Below are 5,561 nucleotides of genomic sequence, written 5' to 3'. Positions count from 1 at the left end.
TCATGGTGATTGACCCACAGCTACCAAGGGCTCTGTGGCCAGTTGGGCGGGTAACTAAAGTAATCCCCAGCGACGATGGTAAGATACGGACAGCTGAGGTCGACATAAAAGGAGTTAAATACATCCGCCCCGTGACTAAGCTCATCACTCTTCCAAAACTGCCAGAGGACTGAAGGGGTGTATATTATCCAGCAGGGACATTTGTGTTCTGCAAATTCACTTAGTGAATTTGGGGGCGGCTGTGCAAATTCCCTGCTGACTCGGCCTCAGGATGCCTAGAGGCAAGAATCAAGCGCACCCAAATGAGCGCATCATTGATCATGTGTGCATCACGCAGAGGGAGAGTGGGAGTGAGAGACGAAAGGCGCAGCGACAGAGCATGGCAGTTGTAACGCAGTTTGTGTGATTCCGTGTGCGTTAATGAATCTGTAAGTTGACCTTTGTTAACTGGTACGACAATAGTCATAGTTGTTTGTGCATGTTTCAAGCTAAAGTTATGCCTCGGTACACTGATATCACGTTAGTAGGTTTATTTAATTATTTAGTTAATTTGCACTAAGTTCATAACAGTGGCCAGAATTTCCTCCAACGATTACATCCAGCAGTTAAAAGATTTTTCTGTTGTTTATTGCTTAGTTAAGCTGTTGTTAGCTTGCCACATTCTTGCCTTAGTACTAGCAACTGGGAATATATGTGCTATTTAGCCAACTTGTGGTCTTACGGTGACCCCTTGTGGACATTGTAAAATATTGCTGTGACTAAGTAGATGATATGTTCTGATTGTTGCTTAGTTATTTTAGACCCTGCTAATTATAGTATTACCTGTTTCTGTTTCAGACAACCATGCTTATAGTCACCTATACTGCATCTGCTAGTTATAAGTTCATATCTGGCTGCAGCACAGTTGGATTTATCCTGGCAGCCTGCTGTAACCAGTTCTTCTGTGAAGCTTAATTAAAGACAGTGAACTAAACTCCTGGACTGCTGCAGTCTTTCTGACCGAAGACTTAGGCCAGACTTGTATACCCAGCACTTCCAGTATATATATATTCTACAAAGTCAGCAGGGCAAAATTTTACAAAGCTGTGTTTTAAAAAGATCCAAAGGTAGTACAATAAAAAATAAAATAAAGCAATAAATCTGTGAGAAACACTGATAGCCTAAATAAAAGAATTAAGCCTATCGTTCTTGTAACTGCTGGGAAGCAACAGAAAGTAATTAAAAGATGAATCATAGTACTTTCCCTAAAAGTTAATGTTTACTGATAATTCCTGAAACTTATCTCAACCAAAAACTGGCGAATGACCAGGTCCAAAACAGATATGATGCCAGAGCTATGACTCTGACATTTGCTGATGACTTAGTTTCATTATTAAACCAATTAACCTTTGAGGTATGTGCTGTGTATGCCAATCACATGTTAGAAACTGGATTCGTGTTCCTTTTTCCTAAAACATAAAATATTTTTCTTCACATTTATTTAGGATTTGGGAGACACCTTGTTTGCTGAGCCCATATCTTGCCCATAGTTAGAACTGACTCGCCCCTCACAGTGTGCCAAAGTATTCCACAGGAGGAAGTTGTTTACCTGAATACCTAAATGGGCGGCGACTGCTGGGATTTTGTCTCGTTGACAAGATAGTTGAAGTTAAAAGCCTTGATAAAGGTCTGATTGAAGTGGAAACAGATCCAGCTCTTAGTGCTAAAATGTCCATCCAGCTGAAAGTAAATGGACCAAGAGGAGAGGAGAAGATAGTCGATATTTGTGACAATATGGACCAGATGAAGGTCGTCAAAGTGATGGAGCTGAAAAGCAAAATCGCCAAAGTGCTGATGATATGTAAGTATGACTGTTCTTACAGTCTGCTATTAAATATTTGTAGAAATGCAAATGTCAGATATTTATTGCACAGCAGATTCTGTTTAAAAAATGTTCTATTTAATTTCCAAAATGAAACAAAATGCAGTGTGGCTTCCAATTTATTTAGTCTGCAGTCACTCAGATAACACATACAAACACCATAAACATGACTTATAGTAGCATACAGAAAATGAAAAGGGGCTTAGAGTAACAGTCCATTTTAAAATGATTGACAGGGGGACTCCACAAACACAATAAAAACAAATCATTGCCTTTTGCTAGTATGACTAAATAATTAGATCACATACATTAAATGATCCAAATTTTAGCTTTGCTGATCTGCTCTTAGAGGCGTGAAGCAAGCCCAGCTCTTTATAACTCTTCTCTCTCCTTTTGCTCAGTTGGTGAAATGCGGCTGGTGTTTAGAACAAAGCCGCTGGAGGACAAAGCCCTGCTGGTGTCTTATGGGATTAAACACATGTCCATCATCCATGCACTGCTGATCCTGCCAGGTGGAGGAAATCGATGAGGACAAGACCCAGAATAAGAAACCTGAACACACCGAGCAAACAATTTATTGTGAAGTCTTTATTATTTTGTATGCCCAACATTATCACATTATTGTTATGTAATTATTGTTGTCCCTTTTGATGTTTATTTTTTCTTATATTAATAAAAGAAATCACATTTTTGCCCAACTGGAAAAGGTATTTCACATTTTAATTTTTGAGGGATTACATCTAAAGCCATCACATTTAGCAGTTTTAGGCAACAAATGGTTTAGTGAATATCAATTATTAATTTTAATAATAATCTGATGAAACACAATAAGAACGATACGATCTGCAGATCACAACAGAGGAATCTGTCTGGTAAAATATTTATAGAAACACATCACTGCTCAAAACAGACAGGAACCTGGTCACTCCAACACATATAAAGGCAAAACCAATTAAAGCCCGAGCAGCACACAAAAGAAAGAGTTCCATTTTTATAGAGGAAATTCTTATGATATTATGATACTGACAGGATATTGTGTTTGAAACAGGAGGGTACATAAGATTAACTGATTTAGGAAAATAACAGTTTTGTAGCTTTGTCTCTGTTCACCCCCACAATGGATTTTAAATTAAAAAAAATAGATCTGACTGAAGTGCTGTCATGGTCCTGGGTCGATGACCCTGTGTTTTGAGTTTTGTATTATTATTGAATTTTGATTTTGTCATCATTTATCATTTCTAGTCTTCTGGTTTCTGTTTCTGTGTTCCATGGTTGCTGTCTGCCCTGTCAGCTGTATCCTCTAATCAAGTCCACGTTATGTTTCCTGTTTTACTTTGAAAGTCTGTGTCCTAGGTCAATGTATTTAATTTTGCTTCCCCGTGTCTCCTCATGTCAGATTACTCTCAGCTGTGCTCTCCCTCAGTGTCTCATTCCCATGCATAAATACACAGAGGGATATTCTTGGTATTTAAGCATTGTTTTTGCTTCTGTTTGTTGCTGGTTTGTCTGTTTATCATCACCTGTGAGTCTCCTGTTGGACTTCTCCATGTTCCAGGTTCCCCTGTTCCAGGTTTTCACGTTTCAGGTTTCTAGCCACAGGTTTTTGTTCCTTTGTATTATTGTTTTATAGCTGCTCCCAGTTTAGCTTTTGTTAGTATAGTTCCATGCCATGCTCTGCCTTTGTTTGTGCTTCAACTTCCCCTGTAAATAAGCTCATTCAGTTACTCAGTTGTCAGTGCTTGCACTTGGGTCCACACTTCTCATCTCCCAGTGATGTGCCTTGCAGATTGTGACAAGCACAGACTTTCAGCTTTACTTCAAGGAATTTAACAAAAGCGTTTCATTAACTGTTTAGGAGTTACAGACATTTTTATAAACATTTCCCTAATTTCAGAGGCTCAAAAGCAGTTGGGCTTACATAATTTTAAATATGAGGATTTATTTTTAATACTTGGATTTATTTTTAATGCTTGGATGAAAATCCTTTGAGGTCAATGATTTCCTGAAGTCTCAAACCCACGGACATCATCAATGTGAGTGGCTGTAGCTCAGGTCATCTACTGATTCAAAGGTTGGTGGTTCGATTCCTGGCTTCCCCTAGACTGCGTGCCACATATCCTTGGGCAAGATACTAACCCTCTCTCCGATGCATCCATCGGAGCCTCCAAAAGTTGATTCTGTTCATCTGGATGTAGTGTTTTCAGTGGGAGAAACGTTTCGTCACCCATCCAAGTGACTTCTTCAGTCTCAGCTGACTGCAGGTTTCCCCAAATCTTATAAACAGTAGATTTGCATAATGACGATGAAGGAACAATGGGCTGGGAATCCATCGGAGTGTGAATGTTAGTTAGAAAATGTGCTTGTGTGAATGGGTGAATACACAAGTTGTATAAAGCGCTTTGAGTGCTCAGAAGAGAAGAAAAGCGCTATATAAGAACCAGTCCATTTTCCATCAATGCTGCATTTCTGCCCTTGAGATAATCTGCCAGGCCTTTACTGCAGGTGCCTTTTGGTTATGAAATCAGGTGACTATCTTGGACATTCAATATTATCCCATTTCTTTGCTTTTGCAGTTTGCATTGGGTCATTATCCACTTGCAATGTGAAGTGTTGTTTGATCTTTTTTTGTTTTAAGCATTTTTCAGAATCTGAGCAGAGAGTATAGCCTATACACTTCACAGTTCATCCTGCTACTTCTGTCAACAGTCACATCATCAACATACACTAGTAAGGCGGTTCCACTAGCAGCCATATTTATCCAAGCATCATCATTGAGTAGACAATGTTTGACAGACGATGTGGCTCTGTAGCCTACCCCGGCTGTCATTACCACATCAGGCAATATTTCTTACTCTCTTTGTAGAAAACAGTGTGCTGCAAACCTCAGAAAATTCACATTTTTCTGAATTTTAAATGAGGCCTTTAAATGAGGCATACCTCATTTAGCCTCCTAGGACCTGGCATCCACATATGGGGACATCACATTTTGGGTTGTATAGACTACAATACTAGATTTTGCTCTTTCAACTGAGCCATATTGCTCAAAGGTGCAAAATTGTTTTTTCTCATTTTGTTTTTGTACTCAGGAAAAACTGCTGCTGTGTTCAGACACCAAATAAAGAGTTTTGCACATCATTACTCAATTATGACTTTATAGTGTTCTATCGAACACTATAAAGTCAAATAGCAAAGAGAAATTAAAAATGGATGCCATGAAAGAGTTTGGGTCCTAGGAGGTTAAACGCTCTACAATACTACAGGTCTCTACACCCTTTAGTGCCAAAAGCGGATTCTCCTCTGATGCAGACTGTTAGTAAATCTGCTGTCAAAATGTGCAAAAAATGAATTTTGATCCACGTTTTAGGGCAAAATTATCATTTTAACAAGGTACATGATTTATTTATTATCATTACAGTTGGAGTTGGTTAACAAAGTCTTGTTCCACAAAGTGAGCATAAAAGTTGAGTATAACAATAAAGCAATGTTATTGTGTGTGTGTGTTGGGGAAGGAGGGGGAGGGGGAGAGGGAAAAGAAATTACAGGAAGTTATAATCTATTAAGGCGATGATAACTGGTCTTAATCACACTTATCGCTCTGTGAAAACAAAAAGTCAGCACATTAGATTGTGGGAAACAACTTTAGCACAGTGGTAAGTTTAAAATCAGGCTTTCTCAACTAACTGATCTTTTTTTTTTTTCT

The 5,561-nt window shown here is 38.7% G+C and overlaps 1 long non-coding RNA gene across 1 annotated transcript; it reads left to right on the top strand.

Moving 5' to 3' along the window:
• The first annotated feature begins 1,610 nt into the window (after window positions 1-1,610).
• LOC135932569 (uncharacterized) lies at window positions 1,611-2,567 on the top strand. Its single transcript, XR_010573568.1, has 2 exons — window positions 1,611-1,840; window positions 2,263-2,567. It is a non-coding gene; the product is annotated as an uncharacterized LOC135932569 (long non-coding RNA).
• The last annotated feature ends 2,994 nt before the right edge of the window (window positions 2,568-5,561 follow it).

This window comes from Pelmatolapia mariae, linkage group LG3_W (genome assembly GCF_036321145.2).
Source record: "Pelmatolapia mariae isolate MD_Pm_ZW linkage group LG3_W, Pm_UMD_F_2, whole genome shotgun sequence".
NCBI classification, from domain to species: domain Eukaryota; kingdom Metazoa; phylum Chordata; class Actinopteri; order Cichliformes; family Cichlidae; genus Pelmatolapia; species Pelmatolapia mariae.
Note: the sequence above shows the minus strand (reverse complement) of the source record. Positions and strands in the feature narration are given on the sequence as shown.